Source organism: Neoarius graeffei, chromosome 20 (assembly GCF_027579695.1).
Source record: "Neoarius graeffei isolate fNeoGra1 chromosome 20, fNeoGra1.pri, whole genome shotgun sequence".
Lineage (NCBI taxonomy): Eukaryota > Metazoa > Chordata > Actinopteri > Siluriformes > Ariidae > Neoarius > Neoarius graeffei.
Window position 1 is genome coordinate 41,992,870 of NC_083588.1, and position 25,682 is coordinate 42,018,551.

Genomic DNA, 25,682 nt, shown 5'->3' on the forward strand with positions numbered 1-25,682 from the left:
TGATTAACACTCATATATGGTGGTATATTGTACTGTATATACAGTGCCCTCCATGATTATTGGCACCCCTTGCAAAGATTATTTTAAAAATTTAAATTAAAATTTAAAAAATCCATTTTTTGGTGAAGTAGCTTCATCTCACACTGAAAAAAAGAGAGAAAAATCCAACCTTTAATTCAAATAAATTTACAGAGAAAAACAAATCCCTCATCAAGAAATAATTATTTTCAGCAAAAACATGTGCCACTATTATTGTCTCCCCTTGAAAGTATCATGAACACGATGTAACTGAAGCATCTTTCCCATTTAAATTGTACATTTTTGAGTTGATTGGAGTGTGTAGGAACTTTCAAGCTGTAATCCATGACTTCCTGATTAACTGGGGAATAAATATGAGGTGACACAGAGGCCAAATTCCCTTAGTCATCCATCAACATGGGAAAGATAAGAGAACATAAACCAAATGAGGGAAATGGCCTTCATAAGTCAGTGAATGGTTATTAAAAAAGAAAAAAGAAAGCTTCTCGCCTGAAAATGTCCATTTCTAATATTTTTTTTAAAAAATGGACATCTGCTGGAACTGCTACAAACTTGTCTGGAAGAAGACCCAAGTTTATTTTAACCCCATGTGCAGTGAGCAGGATAGTAAGAGAAGCGGAAAAAGAAAAAAATATCCCCAAAGATCATTGTTGGTGAATTCAAGAAAAAGTCAAATCTTAGGGTTTCCAAGTCTCCAAAACCACCATCAGACATCACCTCCATGTCAACACCTTATTTGGAAGGATAAAAAAAAAAACTTTTTCTGTCAGTTAACCACAAACGTAAGCACCTGAAGTTTGCAAAACACTACTACAACTTTGACTGGAACTGTGTTCTATGGTCTAATGTAACAAAAATAGAGTTTTTTGGCAAGAAACACTTGAGGTGGGTTTGGCGTAAAAGGTAGGATGGCTATAATGAAAAGAACCCAATCCCAGCTGTAAAATATGGTGGAAATTCTGTGATGCTTTGACCTGAGCCTCATTGAAAACCTGTGGGGTGAGCTGAAGAGGAGAGTGCACAAGGACCTCGGCCCCTGGATGATCTGAAGAGATTGTTTGTTTTAAGAGGAATGGTCCCAGATGTCCTGCTCTGTCTTCTTCAACCTTATAAAATGTTATAGGAGAAGACTCAGTGCTGTTTTACTGGCAAAGGAGGTTGTACAAAGTATTAAATACAGGGGTGGCAGTAATAGTGGCACATTGTTTGTTTGTTTTTAATAATTATTTCTTGATGAGTGATTTGTTTTTCTCTGAATACATTTATTTCATTTAAATATTTCAGTGTGAGATGAAGCTACTTTATCAAAAGGTGGATTTTTTTCCTAACCATTTTTACTAATCATTATAAGAGGTGCCAATAATTGTGGAGGGCTCTGTATGTATATTTAAAAAAATTCATGATCACAGCATTATTTAATATTTGAAAAAAGAGAATCATGAATAACATACTAGTAGAATGGTACAGTCTGAGAAAAAATTTTTTTTTCATTATTCATAAGTGATTTTTATAATACTTTGTACTGCATAAAAAGTTTGCTTACCCAAGCTTTCAACTCTATCCAGAGTCTTCGTCAGGGGGAAATGACATCACTTCAAGTATGCATTTTGCATTTTTCAGGCATGCGCAATGCATGCTCAAAGTGATGTAATTTCCTCCTGACGAAGACTCTGGATAGAGCTGAAAGCTTGGGTAAGCAAGCTTTTTTTATGCAGTACAAAGTATTAAAAATCACTTATGATTATCAAATTAGCTGCATAGATGAAACTTTTCAACATGTTTTTTCATTATTGTTTCATTATGGAAGCTGCACTGATTAATGGGCTAACCCTTAATATGACTTAATTAGCATGTACAGCATTCATGACACATTATAAAGTATGACTTAATGATGTCAAAAAGATAATTTATTCAGCATTTCTATTTTGTTGTATATCATATTTGTCTCTTGTAGAATAAACCCCCTTGTTATTTTACCTCGATCTGCTCAGTAGTTCTTCAAGAAAGTCTGTTGTAAATTAAATGTTACTGGGACACTGAATGAATACACTTCTAGTAATAGCTAGAACATATATTTTTGAAGTCAGATAATTAATTAAAATTATTGGAGTCAGATATTTTAATCCTAAAGTTAAAACACGCATTTCCCTTTGGCTGTCCCTATTCCGTCGTTGGTTATAGGAGAGCAGCAGGATAAGATAATATCACTTTACATCTTTGCCTTACACCTTTGTTCAACTGCGTTAAAAACTTTGTTCACTTGCTATTTACAGCAGGCATGTTGACAGTATGCAAGACACACACACAGAAGAGAGAAAAATTTCCAGCTCAACTACATCTTAGAAGCCAGAAAAGACCTAAAACTAGATCAAAGCTGCATTGGAAAAGGAAAACACAAAGTTCTTCTACTTCTAATCCACAGTCTCCGTTTCTCACTCACAAATTTTGCAGTAGTATTTGTTGTATCTTAATATAGAATTGGTTCTGCCATAGGCATGCTGTGTGCACATACAGATTCCCTTTATTTGGAGGCATATTGGATTTAATTTCAAGTACTTACTATAAAATAAAACCTTGGTGGCTGCAGAGGTTTTGCTGTTGTTCTTGTTGTTGTTAATTATCCCAATCTGGTAATCCTGTCATTAACTGCTCTGTCCTCTGCTCGTCCCCTGAATATAGGACAACATGATTCCATTCCTACCCCAATGGTCCTCTGTTAGTTCTTGTTATAATTCCCATTTTTAAAGACGAGGTGCAATAATAACACCATGGAGCTAAAAGCTGCCCTTCAATTTCACAACATCTAGAAAGTCAAGCAAATCAATGTAACATCTGGTTAGAGCTGTCAAATAACTTTTTTTATACTGTCAATCACCCATAAGAGATAATTAATATTTCAAAGGAATTTAAAATATATTGAGGTGTGAATGGGGACTTTATGAATATTAGAAGAAGAAGAGGAAGAAGAAGTCTTTATTTATCACACGTACACTCAAGCACAGACTTGAGCACACAGTGAAATTTCTCCTCTGCATTTAACTCATCTGAAGCAGTGAACACACACAAGTGAGCAATGAGCACACACACATACCCAGAGCAGTGGGCAGCTATACTACAGTGCCCGGGAGCAGTTGGGGGTTATGTGCCTTGCTCAAGGGCACTTCAGCCCAACCTCAGCTCAAGGCTGCCCCATGTTAACCTAACCGCACGTCTTTGGACTGTGGGGGAAACCGGAGCACCAGGAGGAAACTCACGCAGACACGGAGAGAGCATGCAAACTCCACATAGAAAGGCCCCCATTGGCCACTGGGCTTGAACCCAGAACTTTCTTGCTGAGAGGTGACAGTGCTAACCACTACACCACTGTGCCGCCCACTATTAACAATTGTTGAATGAATTTTACATATAGTATGTCGGAGTGGTGCCCCCAAGCCACCACTGATGCAATATATATAAACATTGTATATGGCTCATTATTTGCTCTAAAACTACTAACCCCATTTTCAGAAAAGTTGGGATATTTTCCAAAATGCAATAAAAACAAAAAACCCTGATTTGTTGATTCACGTTAGCCTGTGTTTAACTGACAAAAGTACAAAGAAAAGATATTCAGTAGTTTTACTGACCACCTTAATTGCATTTTGTAAATATAAACGAAGTTAGAATTTGATTCTTGTAACACGCTCAAAAAAACACTGGGACAAAAGCAAAATAAGACTGAAAAGTTGATAGGATATTCAAGTAACACCATTTTGGAAGATTCCACAATAAGCAGGTTAATTGGTAACATGATTGGGTATAAAAAAAAAAGCACCAAAGGCTTAGTCTTTGCAAGCAAGGATGGGTCATGGCTCACCCTTTTGTGCCAGTATTTGTGAGAGAATAGTTAATCGATTCAAAAAGAACATTTCTCAGTGCAAGATTTTAGATCTTTCAAAATCTACAGGACATAATATTGTGAAAAGATTCTGAGAATTCAGAGACATCTCAGTGTGTGAAGGGCAAGCTCAGAAACCATTATTGAATGTGCGTGACCTTGAAGCCCTCAGGCAGCACTGCCTGAGAAACCGTCATGCTAATGTGACAAATATAGCCGTGTGGGCTTGGAAGTACTCCGGAAAACCAATGTCACTTAACACAATCTACCGCTGTATCTAGAAATGCAACCTGAAACTGTATTACGCAAGGAGGAAGCCACTCATCAATTCTATGCAGAAACACTGCCGATTTCTCTGGGCCCAAACTCATCTCAGATGGATGGAAAAACTGTGGAAACGTGTGCTGTAGTCAGATGAGTCCACATTTCCAGATGTGTAAACATTTACACTTTTCACTTGGTCAATAGTGCTCTGTTAAGTTGTCAGCAAGGTCAAAATTCACTGACTCGCGTAACTCATTAAAATGGACAGACAGTGGAATTTATTTGTTGATAAATGTTCCAAAACAAATGCATAGATTAGCTCCTTGCCCCAGTCATTTAAAATATATTGAAATAATGTTGCTAAAATTGCAGCAACAGGAGTTATAATTGGTAAATACTTTATGTAGTAGCTGTTTAACATTTTCCAACACAGTCGACAGACTCTTAGATGAATACTAATGATAGATGAATTAATCTATTACAGACACAAAGAGAAGTCTTAGAAAAGCTTAAAACATGTATTGGTAATCCAAAAATGTTTAATTTCAGCAAAGTTTTTCACACTTTTTTGAAAATGTATGTTTTTCATATTTAAATATGTCCTTTTTCTTACTAAAATAGCATTTTCTGACCTTTAAAGTAATGGGGAAGGAAAATAAGAACAACCATATTTTGGCTGAAATTGTTTTCATTATCTCTTTAATGTATCAACATTTGGTAAAAATCATATGTTATGACAGCAGATGTTGATAAGCAAATCTAAGCTTTTCAAATTTCTGTAGATCAAAATACTGTAAAGTTAATTATGAACCATATACTATATAATAAAAGTACAAGCAAAAGGAAACACTCATTTCTTCCACCTTGTCCCACTTATGTGTGTGGGGTCACTGCCATGTGGAGCCTATTGATCTACATGTCATATTAATTGGAGCAAAGTTTTATGCTGGATACCCTTCCTGCTGCAACCATCCCATTTCTAGGCTTGGGAAACAACCATTCACATCTATGGACAATTTAGAGTAGCCAGTTAAACCTATGCCTTTGGACTGTTGAGGAACCCTGAGCACCCAGAGGAAACCCACACAGACATGGGGAGAACATGCAAACTCCACACAGAAAGGCCCCTGTCAGCTACTGGGTTCGAACCCAGAACCTTCTTGTTTTGAGGCGACAGTGCTAACCACTACACCGCCACAAGCAGAAGGAAACTAAATGAAATTAACAAAGATATTCCATTTCTCTGGGTCATTTTTAGCTGTCCTGAATTCCATTATTACAAGCTGGCACCTTTGCTCACTTCCTTCCCTTATGCCTCATGTCCATGTGGCTCAGAGCTGGCACATCCCTTTGTTGTCTGGGTCCCATCCAAGTTCACTCCAGATGTGGGTGGCAGATTGAACCTCAACCAGTCAAGCCCATGCATCTGAGCTCACATATGGCATGAAATAAATGCACAAACAGATGTTGATTCAATTTGTTTTTTTCCTGTCTTTCCCTTTCAATTAACTTTTTACATTTCCCTTGTGTTGCAAGCATGCACATGTGTCTGATGACTCACTCAAGGCTTTCTTTCTCTCCTTTCTCTTCTTATGTCAATTAGTCAAGGCTTGGTCATGAGCTGAAGGATTGGACCTCCTTGATAATAAAAAGCTGGCACTTTGAAAGACTCCACGCCTGGCTCTGACTCTCATCTCTGCTCATTAAACACTCACAATCAGCACTCCCCACTCCTGTCGTGGTTGCTGCCACAGCAACAGCAGCTCAGTGGCATCAGTTTTGCATGAAGCCATCAAACAAACCTGGCTTCCTCTCTCTTTCCTGACAAACAATAAAGCTGCAATTTGATTAAGAGGCACGGAGGTTGTGTGCTGGAAAGGTCAGTGGGCTTCGTTCAGCACAGCTGCAGAGGAGGCTTGAAGCGCTTATGAGTCAGAGCTGACCGTGAAAGCGGTTCCAGGAATTGGCTGCCCTCTGAATCCTGAACAATGTATGCTGCCTTATCAGCAGTGCTACTTTAATTGAAAGCCATGGCTTTTAAACTCTACCTTTGCTTCTTACAGATTTTTGTCAGCAGCTTGCAATCACAACGGCAGCTGGCAAATACAGAGTTGGGTCAAATGTGGAAATAGTGGTGGATAGATTAATTAGTAATTATGATTGGAAACAGCCTGTGGATTCAGAGTGCCCCTGAAAAGTTGTCTATAGATGTCCTAATTTTCACTGAAACCAAGGCTGTAGTCTGAGTGTCATAAGTTCCTCCTCTCAGTGTACAGCACAGAACTCTCATGTTATGTACCTTTGTTTGCGTTGCAACGTGTCTTTGGCTACGTTCACACTGCAGGCTGAAGTGACTCAAATCCGATCTTTTCGCCCATATGTGACCTGTATCCGATCTTTTATTGACAATATGAACGACACAGATCCGATTTTTTCAAATCCGACCCAGGCCGTTTGGATATGTGGTCCTAATTCCGATTCCTATCCGCTCTTTTCATATGTGACTTCAGTCTGAACCGCCAGGTCGCATTCATCCGACTTACACGTCATCAACAAGCCACAAACGTCACTATTCTGCGCTGAAGTAGGCGGCGGGTCTCTCAAAAAAAGTTACAACAACATGGCGCATAATCACGGGCGCAGATAGAGGGTGGGACTCGTCCCACCCAGATTTAAATTCACCTCGTTCGGTCCCCCCCACTTATAGGGAGGAAAAAACGTCTATGCTGTCTTTCTTTGCATAAGGCAAATCTCACGGAAAAATCAAAAGACTAATTACCATTCGGTTTATTGAGGTGCACGGCAGTGTATACATAGTTGCAACAACTCACATAAAACAAAGACTGATATTCGGTTGGTTGAGCTGCGCAGACTGCACAGGTTGCGAGCTCGAGCTTGGTTGCTATGGTAACCCACAACAAGTTTGACAGGCATATCGGGGTTGGGGTTGGTTTGCTGGCAGCTTTGTCCTCCCCCAGTTTTTTGTCCCCCCCAGTTCAAAAAACGTATCTGTGCCCCTGCGCATGACATCAATGCGAGGGACGCTTCGGGCTGTGAAGGTTCTGAATCTTCTCAATGGAAGGATGCAGAGGTTAGGGAGCTGATTTCCATTTGGGGGGATGCAGCTATTCAAGCTAGATTGGATGGGTCATACCGCAACCGGGCGGTTTTACTTCCGTAAACACTGGCCATGCTCACTGCGTGTGACGTCGTCGTATCCTGCAATGCGCATGCGGAACACTTTTAGGTCGCTTTTCGTTCATACTGAGGATCACATACAAGTCACATATATTTGTTAATGTGAACGACCTCACAAAAAAATCGGATTTCACAAAAAAATTGGAATTGAGCATTAAGCCTTGCAGTGTGAACGTAGCGTTTGTTTCTGTTTCAGTTCTGTCTCTGTACCTGTGTTGTCATTGGTTAGTTACCCTATTATGTTCACCATTTCTGTGTTTAGTCATTCATTATTTTGTCTATTATCCACAACTTTCCCAAATTCTGACCTTTCCCATGATTCATTGCTGTGTCATAGCTGGTATCTTTCTTCCACTTCACTGTGTTTGTTTGTAACTAACGCTAACTGCTATGTAAGTAAGCTCAAAGATGACTAAAAAATGGTTCCATGGGTCCGATTTTCTGACGTGCTCTGGGGATAATACGATCAAAGTGCTCTATCCGTCTACCCTCGATGACATGAAGTTGTAGCCCTATGTCAGCTTTGTTGACATTGTCAATTATTTTATTCTTAGTGAGGGCATTGATGTTGAGGAGCTAAAACAATACAAAAACACAGAGGCATACAATTATCTACACAGTAATAAAATTGGCAAAATTATGTGTAAAAGAGAGGGCGAGTTTGTTTGCTTAAAAGGATAGTTCGGGATTTTTGACATGAATCTGTATGGCATCCCCATCAATAGTGTCCTGCAAACACACTGACTTACCCCTGACAGCATCCTGTGAGTCCAGTTCTTGCCCAGTTTTGGTCCAGACGAAAGTAGTCCGGCAAGTTTGTTGGGGTCACGAAAGTAAAACGTTTTTCGTCTCAAAACAGTATGTGTTCAAAAGAGTGATATATTTGCATCACAAAACCATTGTCAAATAAAAAGTCAGACCTCGAAATCGCTTGGCACTATTTTCTCTCCCTTCTTATCACTGCGCGCTGCCGCCAGGTGACAGCGAAACGCAGACCCACTAAGCTGGTGGGAGACCAAGGCTGCACTCTATCCACGGCTTACACACGTGATGGCACGGAGGATGTGTATAGTGGCAGCATCTGTCCCCCCAGAGAGGATCTTTTCAAAAGCAGGACAGATTATAACTGAGAGGAGAAATAGAATCAGAATTAACTAGTTAATTGCAGCAATTAAAGGAATAGGTAGGAAAAGGAAGGCGCAAAGACACCACGCAGCGCCTGAAAACGGGTTTTCAGGCGCTGCGCACCCGTTTTCAGGCGCTGCGCGGTGTCTTTGCGCCTGCAGCGGTGCTTTGCCTGTGCTGTGGCTGAAAATAGTTCCAGATATAAATTGGTCTAGTAAATCCCTTCGTGTTAATTTGCATTGATATGTGTACTCGATGTGAATGTACAAGTCATGAGAAATAATTATAAAAAATCTTCCGAAAGAGCCGGCTCCTTATAGTAAGAAGAGCCAAAAGAGCCGAAATTCCCATCACTAGTAAACAATGAATGAAACAGCCGTGGCTGTCACCTGGCGGCAGCGTGCAGTGATAAGAAGGGAGAGAAAATAGTGCCAAGCGATTTCGAGGTCTGACTTTTTATTTGACAACGGTTTTGTGATGCAAATATATCACTCTTTTGAACACATACTGTTTTGAGACGAAAAATGTTTTACTTTCGTGACCCCAACAAACTTGCCGGACTACTTTCGTCTGGACCAAAACTGGACAAGAACTGGACTCACAGGATGCTGTCGGGGGGTAAGTCAGTGTGTTTGCACGACACTATTGATGGGGATGCCATACAGATTCATGTCAAAAATCCCGAACTATCCCTTTAAAGGCTGAGGTTGAGCCTAGCCAGAGCAAAGAAAAGGGAAATCCTGCAGTCATGCAGCAGCTATCATCTGGAAGGTAGGCTATGTCAGAGTAGAGCAATTGTATTATTGTACTGGTTTACTAATAATGATGATGATGATGATGATGATTGTTTACATGTTTGAAATAAACTAACAATGAATAAATAAGCAGATAACAAGAAAAGCAAAACAGCATTTGTAACAAGAACACGTAAAAAGCCACTAAATTAGAAAATAAACCTTAAATAATATAGGTAATAATAATATATCAAAATCAAAACAAAAGAAAACAAGACAAAAATACAAACAAGGGTGCACTAAGCAGTTTTGAGTTTGCATGTCTGAAAAGGAGCGGGCTGAAGTAAAAACTTATTTAATCCCACCCCTCTACTTTAGTCAATATAAATTGATTATCAAGCTTCCTTTATATATATATATATATATATATATATATATATATATATATATATATATATATATATATATGCATACATACACTGTATATTCCTCATTACTTCAACTATTCAGATATCAATTCTCTATGACTATCATATAATTAATTATATATGTATATCCATATGTCTACACACAAGTTTACTACAAATACCACGCTCACAATGGGGAACAAAATAAAAACAAATAGACAAAGACTCAAAAAAGAAAAAAAAGAAAATTTACACAATAAACAGCCAGTTATGATTCATCCTTGTGAAAATCACATTTTTGTACATCTTTTTAAACCGCTTCATATCTGGACATCCCTTGAGGTCCTCATTTAAACTGTTCCACCGCTTCACCCCACAAACAAAAATACACAAACTTTTCTTGGTTGTGCACACCCTATAATTTTTAAATTTAAATAAACCCCTTAAATTATAACTCCCATCTCTTTCAGTGAACAGTTTTTGAATATTATGTGGTAGTTGATTATTGTTTGCTTTGAATAATATTTGTGCTGTTTGAAAGTCTACCAGATCTGCAAATTTCAGTATTTCTGACTGTAAGAATAATCTATTTGCATGATCCCGATAACCAGCCTTGTGTATAATCCTTATTGCTCTTTTTTGGAGAATGAATAATGAATGTATTGTATTTTTGTAATTATTGCCCCATACCTCTGCACAGTAACTTAAATAAGGTGAAACCAGGGAACAGTAAAGAATCCGGAGTGAATTGTGATCTAGAAACTGTTTAACTTTGTTTAATATTGCAATACTTCTTGATACTTTGGATTGTACGTTTTTTATATGTGGTTTCCAGCTGAGTTTTTCATCAATAGTTGTTCCAAAAAATTTGATTTCCTTAACTCTTTCTATAATAACCCCATCTATTTGAATATTTATTTGTGTTTTTGTTTTGTTGTTACCAAATAATATTACTTTGGATTTATTCAAGTTTAATGATAATTAGTTACTGTTGAACCATGTTATTAATTTACTTATTTCTGTTGTAATCTCCTGCAAAAGTTCCATTAAATTATCACCAGAAAAGAGGATATTTGTATCGTCCGCAAACAAGACAAGCTTCATTACTTTAGATACACTACATATGTCGTTGATATATAGTATAAAAAACTTTGGTCCTAACACTGACCCCTGGGGAACACCACAAGTTATGTCCAAACATGAGGAAGAGCAATCTCCCAGCTTCACAAACTGTCTCCTGTTACTTAAATAGCTTTTAACCCAGTTTAAAACTATACCCCTGATGCCATATCGTTCCAGTTTTTTTTATTAATATGTCATGATTTATTGTATCAAATGCTTTCTTTAAATCAATAAATATTCCAACTGCATGTTTTTTCTGCTCTATGGAATTGGTGATTTCTTCAACTAATTCTATTAAAGCCAGTGATGTTGATCTATGTGCTCTAAATCCATATTGACTGTCAATAAGTAGTTTATGTTTGTCAATAAATTTATCCAATCGGTTATTGAAAAGTTTTTCGAGAATTTTGGAGAATTGCTGAAGTAGTGAGACAGGTCTGTAGTTTGTGAAGTGGTGTTTGCTCCCAGATTTGTACAGAGGAATGACTTTTGCTGTTTTCATTCTGTTTGGAAATGTACCAGTTAGAAATGACAAATTGCATATATATATATATATATATATATATATATATATATATATATATATATATATATATATATATATGTGTGTGTATATATGTGAGTGGTTTGGATATTCCATCAATAACGTTTTTCAGTATCATCATGTCAATGTCATCACAGTCGGTAGATTTTTTTGTTCGTACATTTCCCAACAATATCAACAATTTCTTTTTCTTTCACTGCTGTAAGGAACATTGAAAAAGAATTATCATCTATCAAATTGCTCAGATTTTCAGCAGATGTTCCTGGATCTGGGATTAGTTCTGCTAAGGTTGGTCCTACGTTTACAAAGTAATGGTTAAAACTATTAACTACCACATCCATATTATAATCATCTTTGTCATTATTAAGAAAGTACCTTGGATAATTTATATATCCTGACCCATTTTTTATAATACTGTTCAAAGTGCTCCAAATTACTTTGATATTATTTCTGTTATCGTTTAATAATTTCTTATAATATTCTTTCTTAGCAGCCCTTATAATATTAATTAATTTATTTTTATATTTTTTATATCTATCCTCTGCCTCTTTAGTTTTCTGCTTTATGAACTCTTTATACAATGTATTTTTCTTTTTACAGGCATTTTGTAAACCCCCTGTAATCCATGGACATACTGTATGTTTGACTTTTTTACTGTATTGAACAATTGGGCAATTTTTATGATATAATCGTGTAAATATCCTCAAGAATTCCTCATATGCTTTATTCATGTCTTTTAGTCAGTATATTTCATCCCAGTTTTGTGCCAGCAAGTCATTTCTAAAAGTGTTAATTGATTCATCTGATCTAAGTTGTCTGAAAAGTTTTGTGTTTTCTGGTTTATTATTCCCAAATTTTGTTTCATAAACTGAGAAAACTGGTAAATGATCACTGATATCATTTATTAGTAGTCCACTGACTAAATTGTCATTAAAACTGTTAGTGAATATATTGTCTATGAGGGTGGCTCCGTGTGAGGTGATTCTGCTGGGTCTAGTAATTTTTGGGAAAAAGGCCATACTGTACATTGTGTTGATAAAATTGTCTGTCATTTTGTGTTTATTTAGATTGAGCAGGTCAATATTGAAGTCTCCGCATATGAAGACTGTTTTGTGACTCACTTTTGAGTACATTTCCTCTATCCAGTTATTGAAGACCTCAATACTAGAATCTGGAGCTCTATATATGTATACAACTAAAAATTATATTTTTATGTTTCTCTCTGCAAATTTCAACTGTTATACATTCCAGTGTGTTGTCAATTACTGTTGAAATACTTTCCATCACATTGAATTTCAAGTCCCTATCCACAAATATGGCCACTCCCCCTCCACTCTTGTTTTGTCTATTTATGTAGTTGAATTCATAGCACTCCAGCTCAAAGTTCGTGCCTTTGATGTTATGTATCCACGTTTCAGATATTGCTATGATGCTGAATGGATGCGATGAAATAACGTAGTGTTTATATATTGTAAGTCGCTTTGGACAAAAGCATCTGCCAAATACCATCCATCCATCATCTGTAGCTGCTTATCCTGTTCTACAGGGTCGCGGGCAAGCTGGAGCCTATCCCAGCTGACTATGGGCGAGAGGCGGGGTACACCCTGGACAAGTCGCCAGGTTATCGCAGGGCTGACATATAGAGACAAACAACCATTCACACCTACGGTCAATTTAGAGCCACCAATTAGCCTAACCTGCATGTCTTTGGAGCGTGGGGGAAACTGGACCACCCAGAGGAAACCCACGCAAACACAGGGAGAACATGCAAACTCCACACAGAAAGGCCCTCGCCAGCTGCTGGGCTTGAACCCAGGACATTCTTGCTGTGAGACAACAGTGCTAACCACTACACCACCGTGCCGCCCTGCCAAATACCATATAGGCTCAATATGTATATAGGCTCAAGAAGCAAAAGCTAGGAGAGAAGCATATGCTAATCATTTTAATGCAGATGCTGTCAAACTTCATCTCATTATCTCTAGCCACTTTATCCTGTTCTACAGGGTCGCAGGCAAGCTGGAGCCTATCCCAGCTGACTACGGGCGAAAGGCGGGGTACACCCTGGACAAGTCGCCAGGTCATCACAGGGCTGACACATAGACACAGACAGCCATTCACACTCACGGTCAATTTAGAGACACCAGTTAACCTAACCTGCATGTCTTTGGACTGTGGGGGAAACTGGAGCACCTGGAGGAAACCCACACGGACACAGGGAGAACATGCAAACTCCACACAGAAAGGTCCCCATTGGCCACTGGGCTCGAATCCAGGACCTTCTTCCCTGCTGTGCCATTATGTCTTATTAGTATCTTACATCCAGCCATTTATCGAGTTTTGCATATCGATTGTGTCGAGTTGCACTGAGTTAAGTGCTCCTTAGCAATTGGGGCAGCCTTAACCAATGGCGTGTGTCACCAGCCTATTTATGGTAGAGTGATTTTGAATTCTGGAGGCGTGACGACCTGTCCCCCCCCCCTTGCTGTTTCCTGTCACACTTCTTCCTGTTTACCTGTGGCCGTGCTCCCACCGTTTGGCTTTGTCCAGAGGCAATTCTAGGGTCTGGTGGGGCACCAAGCAGAAATCCCACCCCACACAACAGAAATTCACTAGGACAAACTCTTTATTTTAATAAAACATCAACAAATTCTAAGCAATATAGTTTTTTTATTTCACAAGTTACAAATTGTGAAGTTACGAACACATGCAGTTCAATAAATCAACAACAAATTGTGAACAGTAATGTTTTTTTATTTCACACGCTACAAAAAGTGAAGTTACAAAAAGTTACAAATAGATGTCAGCATTTTCATAAGTGTTTCATAAAAACAACAATTTGTGAGCAGCGTTTTCTATATTTCTTAAGTTACTGTAAGATTCTGTTCATTTTAACAGACAGCATGGCACACCGTGCGGTCTGTTGGAGAGCCAACTTAAGTTAACTAACTTTGCTGTCAAATTAAACCTGGCAGTGACTGTAGTACAGTCATTAAAATCAACAAAAGAAAAGTATGGCCATGCTAACGCGAGTGAAACTAGACTAGCACCATTATATAGCACTACATCATTCATTATTATTTCAACTGACTTACCACTGTCTTGCTTTCTTCTCTCCTCTTCCGCTTTTTTCTTTTTACTTTCCCGGGTGGATAGCTCCTCTTCATTTTCTTCTTGACGTCGTAATTAGAAGAATAGCTGGTTTATGTACGACAGGCACAATTTTCTATTTGCAGGTTAATACGCGCAATGACTTTTCAAAACGCAAGTGTCAAATCTCGACTCTCTTTCGCCACCTAGTGGATCAGGGGCCCCAAGCAGCTGCCTGCCTTGACTGGTGACAAGATGCTCCTCTGGCTTTGTCCACTTGTCAGCAGTGCATCTTTCTGTGATGTGATTTCTTGTCTGCCGGTGACTGGTATGTATGCTTGCTCGAGCATGCTATTATTTTTGTTTACCTTGCTCAATTCAATGCTGATCCGCCTTTGGCCGCTTGTCAGTGCATTCACCGTTTGGCTTTCTTTCGGTCTTGCCCAGCTGTGCATTTTGTGTGGGGTGATCTTCAAACGTTCTCTTGGCGTCTGTTACTGAGTGCAGATGACCTATGGAATTTTGTGAGCTTCGCTGGGATTGGGTGAGAAGTCTTGGATCGTGTGGTACGTGCCCCTACCCTTGAATTCCTACTACTCTGAGTTTATTAAGCATGACATTAATTGAGTATTTTGCGTGTTCTTTAGGTGTTGCCGGTTTTGGTTCGGGTTTGCTGCTGTTCTTGCCAGCGCGTTTCTACTGAGTGCTGCTTTCTCTGATTGGTGCAGCTTCCTGCATGAGGAGGGCTGCGAAACCACCAACCATCATAGGATTTTAACACTAGTTTTAACGTGTGTGTGTGTGATTGTTTGTTTGTGTGTCTGATCATCATTCATTTATAATTAGTGTGCATGTATGTGTGCTTGGAGTATGGTGTGAGGGATATTTTCTTTTCTGTTAAATTGGGTATTTTTGTTTAATTGCTTTAGCCCTGCTTAGGTTCCTCCTGTTGGCAGGAGGCCCTTTTTCTATAGCTGTGTATAGCCGGTGGGCTATCTTATTGGGCCTGATTTATGTTAATGCGTTTTCTTTATTTCTTATCTGTTTATTTGGTTTAAAGCTCTCGAGAGCTTATTTTATGTGAATTTGTGTGTAGCTAGCAACCACGTCTGCTAACCCTTTTTTTTGTGGCAAGTAGCCTCTTGTTGCCAGTTGTATGCCAGTACTGGTGGGAGGCTATTGCAAGCTGTGGATCATCAGTGGTCCACGTAGTTTCCCCATTTTCCATATGTGTGTTCATGTGTGCCTGTGTGGAATTTTCTTTTTGCTGTGTTTTTGATCTATTTGATTTCTTTTGATTTGGTTTATAGTGAGTGTGACACGTGTGCTTGTATGGTGTGTCTTCTTGGATCCCTCCTCCGTTTTTTGGTATCTTGCCCCCTGCTGGTAGGCCTCAGCTCTGTTAATATTGATTTCTCCCTTACCCTTGCCCCACATACATGGCAATCAAACCCTTGGATTGTGAGTGTGAATGAAAGTGATTGTTTGTGAAGTAAAGGAAAGAACTTTTATTTTTGTAAACACTGTAATAAAATAAAAATCTCATTCATCTCATTATCTCTAGCTGCTTTATCCTGTTCTACAGGGTTGCAGGCAAGCTGGAGCCTATCCCAGCTGACTACGAGCGAAAGGCAGGGTACACCCTGGACAAGTCGCCAGGTCATCACAGGGCTGACACATAGACACAGACAACCATTCACACTCACATTCACACCTATGGTCAATTTAGAGTCACCAGTTAACCTAACCTGCATGTCTTTGGACTGTGGGGGAAACCGGAGCACCCGGAGGAAACCCACGCGGACACAGGGAGAACATGCAAACTCCGCACAGAAAGGCCCTCGCTGGCCACGGGGCTCAAACCCGGACCTTCTTGCTGTGAGGCAACAGCGCTAACCACTACACCACCGTGCCGCCCAAAATAAAAATCTTTTTGTATTTTCATAACTTTGGTCTCTGGTGTCTTTAGTCAAACAAACCTTGCATGTCAACATTGTGAAGTGTTTTCTGGTTAATATTCCTGGGGTGAAAGTCCCCTCGTGGCGTAGTCAGTAATTGCTCTTCTGCTTAAGGTTAAATTTAGTCAAATACTTGCTTTTGCTGGGCGGCATGGTGGTGTAGTGGTTAGCGCTGTCGCCTCACAGCAAGAAGGTCCTGGGTTCGAGCCCCGGGGCCGGCGAGGGCCTTTCTGTGTGGAGTTTGCATGTTCTCCCCGTGTCCGCGTGGGTTTCCTCCGGGTGCTCCGGTTTCCCCCACAGTCCAAAGACATGCAGGTTAGGTTAACTGGTGACTCTAGATTGACCGTAGGCGTGAATGTGAGTGTGAATGGTTGTCTGTGTCTATGTGTCAGCCCTGTGATGACCTGGCGACTTGTCCAGGGTGTACCCCGCCTTTCGCCCGTAGTCAGCTGGGATAGGCTCCAGCTTGCCTGCGACCCTGTAGAACAGGATAAAGCGGCTAGAGATGAGATGAGATGAGACTTGCTTTTGCTGCACAAGGCCACATTTGGCGTAGTCAGCAGGATCGACTTTTTAAACACCAGAGACTATTGTTTTGAATTTGTAAAAGTGGTTGTTTGCATGGTGGTTGGTGTTAAAACTAAATTGTTTTGCTTTCACTTTAGGCATTTCAATTAACCTCTCCTTTTCTGTCTGTGTGAGTGCGTTGGTGAGAACAGCAGTGGGCCCGCTGTGGCAGTTGGCCGTTGTGTTCCTTTGGCAGTGGACTGAAACCCTTGGTGACACGGTAAGCCGATTTTGATTATAAACATGGAGGAAGAATTGCAGGAACTCCATAAATTGGTGACACAGCTGAAAGCTGACAATGAGAAATTAAAATGACAGAGTCCGGCATGTTTAGGCGATGCATCCTCCACTTCTAGTGCTGAACCTGGGGCCTCAGCGACAGAGAGGTTGGTGTTTGTTCCCCACGACAGAAAATGCCCAATGTTTACAGGGAAGTCAGGAATGAAGATAAGTGATTGGATTGAAGAGGCAGAATCTTGTATGCGGGCACGCCACCTTTCCATGAAGGGCCAGGCGTTCTTCTTGTTTGACCACCTAGAGGGGGAGGCCAGACAGGAGATTAAGTATCGCCCCAGCGCCGATAGAAATGACCCCGAAAAGATCAAAAGCATTCTCCAAGAACTGTATGGGTGCTCCCAGTCGTATGTAGCCCTGCAAGAAGCCTTCTTCTCAAGGAAGCAGCAGGACAGCGAAACTTTGTTGGAATTCTCCTTGGCGTTAATCAGCCTCATGGATAAAGTCAAGAATTGTGCACCTGATGGCTTGGTGAATGCTGAGGTCTTGTTGCGTGATCAATTTTCGGAGCACGTTTTTGATGGTGGCCTACGGAGGGAGCTTAAGCAGCTCATACGGCACCAGCCAACTGTAACCCTGCTAGAGCTTCGAGCAGAGGCCATCAGGTGGGAGCGCGAGGGCATGCTGGGGGCACTAGGGGGCACAGTCACTCTGTTCCATCTATTCATGGTGTACAGTACGCGGTGCACGGGGGTTTTAGGCCAGTCACTGGCAGCCCCATTGAGAGGTCTGAGTTCTCAGAGTTAAAGGACATGTTGAGGCGACAACAAGAGCAGCTTAACCAATTGTCCCAGAGTGTCGCCATGCTGCAGCGACCCCCACCAAGGCCTCGTAGCAATTCCATCATATGTAGGCACTGCCAGCAACCGGGCCATATTGCTCAGGATTGTGATGGGCTGCGGGTTGTTGCCCGAACCCAACCCTCTCTAACAGGCCACTCTAGGGGCCATGGGTTGTCCTCCCTTCATCCGCCGCCGGAAAACTAGTGCCCACTGAACCAAGGAGCCAAGGTTCTGGTGGGGGGTTGCATGGCTCAAACAATTCGCCTCTCAAATCTAGCCTCATCTCATCCTGTCCCCATTTAATTGTGACTTTGGGTGGGGTCCCTGTATCTTGTTTATTAGACACCGGGTCTATGGTGTCTACCATTACTGAGACCTTTTTCACCAGTCACTTTGAGCCTTGGGGCTTTGACCGTCTGCATTCTTGTCACTGGCTTCAACTGTGGGCCGCCAATGGGCTGGCCATACCCTATATTGGATATTTGGAGCTGGATGTTGAGTTGTGTGGCAAGTCCATACCACAGTGTGGTGTCCTGGTTGTGAGAGATCCGCCAGGCGGGGTCGGCCCCCAGGCACCTGGTGTGATTGGAATGAACATCTTGAATAAATGCTATCATGAGCTTTTTGGGCAACATGGTTCTGCCCTCTTTAGGCTCCCCTCTGTTGCACAGGCCCCCAGTGCTGTCGTTGAGGCTTTACAACAGTGTCACTATGTGGACACTCACCCCGTATGGCCAGGTCGGGTTAGAGTCTGTGGGAGGCGGGCCCGTCACATCCCAGGAGGGACCATGGTTCTGGTAGCCGCTACGTGTTCTGCACATTTTTCTGACAGCTCTGTGCTGTTTGAACCTCCTGATGGGGGGCTTCCTGCTGGCTTGTTGGCCTCACCATCGATTGTCCGGGTGACCTGTAACATGAGTTACATACCAGTAGCAAATGTTGGCATGGAAGATGTGCTGTTGTATCCCCAGACTGATTTGGGTAGTCTGTGTTCAGTGCAAGTGGTGAGTTTGCCAGCAAATGTCACCGAGGTTAGCACTGTGACCACTTCTGTTGCCTCCCAGCTGGTGGCGCCGCCTGTGTCTGCACAAATTGAGGAACTTGACCTCGCCATTTTGTCGTCCTCTGACCAACAGGAGGTTCGGGACTTGCTGCAGCGCTTTCATGGGGTTTTTGCCTCCCATGACGGGGACTTGGGGTGTACTGACCTCATCTCTCATCAGATCCCACTGGTTGATGACGTACCAATTCAACAGCACTATCGGCGCATCCCTCCATCAGAATATGAGATGGCTAAGGCTCATATTAATCAGTTGATGGAGGCCCAAATTATAAAGGAGAGTTGTAGCCCATATGCGTCCCCTATAGTATTGGTCAGGAAGAAGGATGGTAGTCTCCGCATATGTGTTGACTACCGCCAACTTAATGCCAGAACCCGCAAAGACGCCTTCCCCCTTCCTCGTATCGAGGAGTCCCTTGACTCACTGGCCAGAGCCTGCTGGTTTTCAACGTTGGATTTAGCCAGCGGGTACCACTAGGTCCCTGTGGCAGAAGATGGTCGCGCTAAGACGGCCTTCTGTACACCGTTTGGCCTCTTTGAGTGGCAGAGAATGCCATTTGGCCTTTGTAATGCCCCAGCGACATTTCAAAGGTTAATGGAGAGAATTTTTGGAGACCAGCAATGTCAAACTCTGTTGTTGTACCTGGATGACATTGTGGTGTTTTTGTCCTCTGTTACCCAACATCTGGAAAGATTGGAGCTTGTCCTGGGTCGCTTACAGCAGGAGGGCCTTAAAGCTAAACTTAGCAAATGTGCATTCTTTAAACAAGAGGTGAGTTATCTGGGGCACGTCATCTCGAGTCAGGGGGTGGCAACTGACCCCAAGAAGATTGAGGCAGTGGCAAATTGGCCCTGTCCCCAGACTATCTCAGAGCTGCATTCGTTTTTGGGCTTTGCCAGCTATTACTGCTGGTTTGTGGAGGGGTTTGCTAAGTTGGCGGCCCCCCTCCACAAGCTAGTGGCAGTGCTGGGAGGTACGAAAGCCAAGCGGAGTTCAGGTCAAAGTATCCTGTCCCTGTGGTCCAAGGAGTGCCAGCAGAGTTTTGAGTTGTTGAAGGGTAAGCTGACGACTGCCCCTGTACTCGCATATGCTGACTTCAGCCTGCCCTTCATTCTAGAAGTGGATGTGAGTTACAGTGGGCTAGGTGCGGTTCTATCTCAAGAACAGGGCGGGAAGGTGCGCCCAATAGCGTATGCCAGCCGGGGTCTTAAGCCCACTGAGCGCAACATGTCTAACTACAGTTCGATGAAACTGGAATTTTTAGCGCTCAAATGGGCTTTGACTGAGAAGTTTAGGGAGTACCTTCTGGGCCAGCGCTGTGTTGTCTTCACGGACAACAATCCCCTGAGTCACCTGTCGAATGCAAAGTTGGGTGCCTTAGAGCAGCGTTGGGTTGCCCAAATGGCCCCTTTCAACTATGAGATCAGGTACCGCTCTGGCAGGCAGAACCGCAACGCGGACGCTCTCTCAAGGCAGAGTCCTGACCCTTCTGTGTTACTGGATCAGGCCCTCGGCACCGCTCTCCCTACTTCCTTACAGCAGGCGCAGCAGATGCAGTCTGTAACCCCAGTGGTTCAAGCGGTGGTTACAGCCTTGCCGGGTCATAACATCGCCCACTTGTGTGCTTGCCAGGAGCAAGATCCAGTCCTCCAGGAGGTAGTACCGCACTGGAGGCAAGGGGTCAAGCCTGGGTCTAACGACCGAAGGCAGATGTCAAAATCCGCCCTGACCCTGTTGCGTCAGTGGGATTGGCTGGTGGATAGGGATGGTAGCCTAGTAAACTAGACCCACCCGCCTAGCGGCCAAAAATATTTTTTGCCTGCGAGTGGGTCTAGCCTCGCACCATATCAACAAAACACCCCGGGCATCAAATCATGCCCGCCAATCACAACGCAAGGTTTTTGTTTGGATTCTTTGGGCGGGCTTTTGCAGGAGTGACGACAAAGCTGTGCGACGCTGGAGAAAGCACAACAGGAAAGATGGCTACGGCTAGAGAACAGCACATGTTTGACTCCACTTTGGAATCAGTTTTAGAAGAATTAGACTTGGAGTTTTCATTGAAACATGAGCAGGAAGAGGCTCTCCGCTCATTCCTTTTCAAGAAGGATGTTTTCGCTGTTTTGCCGACCGGCTATGGCAAAAGTCTGATCTACCAGCTGGCTCCACTGGTAGCCAAAAGGATGGGGTTAGTTTGTGCAGTACGAAGAATTAATAAACAGCTTTGAAACATTACTTTTTGATTGTTTCTTATTTTCCCGTTATTTTAAATTTAAGGGAAATTATTTCACCAAACATCACTAAATAAAAATAAAAACTCTCAAAAACAGTTTAAGCAAACCCTTGAAAAACACTTGAAAAAAATAAGAGTGTATGTTAAGTATGTGGTACAGACTCCAAACTTGTGGTCATTATCTTCAAACTTCTTAATATCTAGAACCTGTTTATTAATTAATACGCATTTTGAAAAATTATTTATTTCAAGGCCTCCCCCACTGCTTTCTGGCGCTCTGACTACATCACAGTCACTGTTGCGCTGATTGGTCAGAGCGTTGGCCTATACGCACAGAGACAGTTTGAAAGACAGCGGGTTGTTCCACCCCCACCCTTCGGACATCTCTATGAGCGAGGCCAGACTAAATATTCACATTTAGTCTGGCTTGCCAGGCTATAGGGATGGTGTAATGTACCGTAGGGTGTTTCACCCAGATGGTGCCGAAGAATACTTCCAAGTATTGCTTCCCGCTAGTTTGAAATCTAATGTTTTGACTCAGCTACATCAGGAGCACGGCCACCAGGGGGTGGAGCACACCCTGGAGTTGGCACATAAGCAGTGCTATTGGCCTAGTATGTCTTCTGATGTGGCACAGTGGTGTCTGGAGTGTGAGCGCTGCCAGGTCACTAAAGACACCAGGCCTCCAGCCCGTAGTTTTATGGGACACCTATTGGCCTCAAGGCCTAATGAGGTATTGGCGGTGGATTTTACATCATTGGAGCCATCCTGGTCTGGGGTGGAAGATGTCCTGGTTATAACTGACGTGTTCAGCAAGTATTCGTTGGCTATCCCCACTCAGGACCAGCGTGCGTCCACTGTGGCAAGGGTGCTTGTTAATGAATGGTTTTACAAGTTTGGCGTTCTGGCTCGTATCCACTCCGACCAAGGTCGTTGTTTTGAGGCAATTCTCATCCAACAGCTTTGTAAGCTCTTCGGGATTGAAAAATCTCGCATCACACCGTATCATCCCGCTGGCAACGGCCAGTGCGAGTGATTTAATCGCACTTTACATAATCTTCTTCGTACTCTGCCTGTGTCCCGAAAAAGAGATTGGGTTGCGTGCCTGCCCCAACTGCTCTTTTGCTACAACACCACCCCGCACTCAGCTACCGGTGAGTCTCCTTACTTTCTGTTGTTTGGTCAGGAACCACGCCTGCCGCTCGACTTCTTGCTAGGAATGGTGCCCGACCCTGTTGAAGGGACGGTGCATAACTGGATTGAGGAACATCATGCCAGGCTGCAAATTGCTTTCCAGGGCTCTAAAGATCACCTTCGAGCAGCAGCCGCCAAGCAGAAAGAAGCTCACGACAGTCAGGTGAACGATGTGCCACTGGGGGTGGGCCAATTAGTCTACTTCCATGACCTTAGTACGAGGGGCTGCCACAAAATCCAAGATCGGTGGAGTTCTGAGGTGTACGAAGTCATCAGAGCCACCCCAGCCAATGGGGCTGTGTACACTATTGCTCTAGTGGCTGACCGGAGTAAAACCCGACAAGTGCATCGGTGTTATCTTAAAGCCCGTCTGCGTGGCCAGGCCCAAGCAGGCCCCCTGATTTCTAGCCCGCCGGGGGTAGAGGCCATTGCCAGACTGGAGGACGAATTAGATGCTGACCTGGCCCTTTTGCCCCTCGTACCAGTGCCACCTTTAGCAGAGGCACTGGTGGGTGCCCTTGGGTGTATAGACCCACAAAGTGGGCCTGCTGATTCAACATCACCCATTGAACGGGGGTTGACCACAGCCAGTACTGAAAACCCAGTAGGCTCCACTCTGCTGATTTCTAGTACTGACGGCCATACTGATCATATGGCTGCAGTCCCAGGGGTGGAGAACGTGGGGCTAGCAGACATCCCTGAGCCGGTGGTTAGCGAGATGGCCCTACGTCGGAGTAGCCGGTCCACAGCGGGTAAACATTCTAATATTCACCATCTACCTCAGGCAGTTAGCCAGAGGGTTGTGTGTTCCAGTGGCCTGGTGATGGGACCAGATGGAGATTACCATCAGCCTGAGAACTTTAACGTGACCGCTGGCCAGTGCATCGTCGGGGCACCGATTGAAAAGCTGGGGGCAGATTGTGGCGAGATGCACTGAGTTAAGTGCTCCTTAGCAATTGGGGAAGCCTCAACCAATGGTGTGCGTCGCCAGCCTATTTATGGTAGAGTGATTTTGAATTCTGGAGGTGTGACGACCTGTCCCCCCCTTGCTGTTTCCTGTCACACTTCTTCCTGTTTACCTGTGGCCGTGCTGCCACCGTTTGGCTTTGTCCACTTGTCAGCAGTGCATCTTTCTGCGACGTGATTTCTTGTCTGCCGGTGACTGGTATGTATGTTTGCTCGAGCATGCTATTATTTTTGTTTACCTTGCTCAATTCAATGCTGATCCGCCTTTGGCCGCTTGTCAGTGCATTCACCGTTTGGCTTTCTTTCGGTCTTGCCCAGATGTCCATTTTGTGTGCGGTGATCTTCAAACATTCTCTTGGCGTCTGTTACTGAGTGCAGATAACCTATGGAATTTTGTGAGCCTCACTGGGATTAGGCGAGAAGTCTTGGATCGTGTGGTACGTGCCCCTACCCTTGAATTCCTACTACTCTGAGTTTATTAAGCGTGGCGTTAATTGAGTATTTTGCGTGTTCTTTAGGTGTTGCCGGTTTTGGTTCGGGTTTGCTGCTGTTCTTGCCAGCGCGTTTCTACTGAGTGCTGCTTCCTGTGATTGATGCAGCTTCCTGCATGAGGAGGGCTGCGAAACCACCAACCATCATAGCATTTTAACACTAGTTTTAACGTGTGTGTGTGTGTGATTGTTTGTTTGTGTGTCTGATCATCATTCATTTATAATTAGTGTGCATGTATGTGTGCTTGGAGTGTGGTGTGAGGGATATTTTCTTTTCTGTTAAATTGGGTATTTTTGTTTATTTGCTTTAGCCCTGCTTAGGTTCCTCCTGTTGGCAGGAGGCCCTTTTTCTATAGCTGCGTATAGCCGGTGGGCTATCTTATTGGGCCTGATTTATGTTAATGCTTTTTCTTTATTTCTTATCTGTTTATTTGGTTTAACGCTCTCGAGAGCTTATTTTATGTGAATTTGTGTGTAGCTAGCAACCACGTCTGCTAACCCTTTTTTTTTTTCGTGGCAAGTAGCCTCTTGTTGCCAGTTGTATGCCAGTACTGGTGGGAGGCTATTGCAAGCTGTGGATCATCAGTGGTCCACGTAGTTTCCCCATTTTCCATATGTGTGTTCATGTGTGCCTGTGTGGAATTTTCTTTTTGCTGTGTTTTTGATCTATTTGATTTCTTTTGATTTGGTTTATAGTGAGTGTGACATGTGTGCTTGTATGGTGTGTCTTCTTGGATCCCTCCTCCGTTTTTTGGTATCTTGCCCCCTGCTGGTAGGCCTCAGCTCTGTTAATATTGATTTCTCCCTTACCCTTGCCCCACATACATGTCAATCAAACCCTTGGATTGTGAGTGTGAATGAAAGTGATTGTTTGTGAAGTAAAGGAAAGAACTTTTATTTTTGTAAACATTGTAATAAAATAAAAATCTTTTTGTATTTTCATAACTTTGGTCTCTGGTGTCTTTAGTCAAACGAACCTTGCATGTCAACATTGTGAAGTGTTTTCTGGTTAACATTCCTGGGGTGAAAGTCCCCTGGTGGCATAGTCAGTAATTGCTCTTCTGCTTAAGGTTAAATTTAGTCAAATACTTGTTTTTGCTGCACAAGGCCACACATTGTTCTTCCTGATTTTGACCCTTGCTTGTTTCCCCATTTTATAATGATGGATTATCCTGGTTACACTTCACCTGTAATTGCTCTGACCCCCACTTAGACCACTGCCAATGATTCATTGATTGCCCCAAATAAAGCACACACAGAGTTAATGCATGTGCATTTTACCATCACTAACTGGCCGTTACGTACTGATAGGATTTTTGAACGTAAACTAACTGCTGTCCTGCTGAATTCCCGGCATGATGCAGTCTGGCAAGAGCCACTTGAAAAGGTCATTTTAGCAGTTGGGGCAGCAGTTGGTTGATTTCAGAGCTACAGGTTAATGATCACAGCATCCCTGGCTCCAAGCCCAGTTACAGTAGTAAGAGAAATTGAGGACCAGAAGGCTTTAGGATCCATAGGTTCCAAGGGACCCACAATGTTTTACGTACTGTGTAGTAGTGGAAACTCAACCAACTCCATCACTCCATTAATCAGAGGTCATTCTCCAAGGATAGTTCTTTGTAATTAAGAGAGTGACTATGAAAGCCCACATGGAGGGTTGTTTATTTAATGTACTCCTGCGCACCACCTGGGTGTGTTTTCAGATGCAGTTAACTATTCGCAACAAACTGTATGGTGAT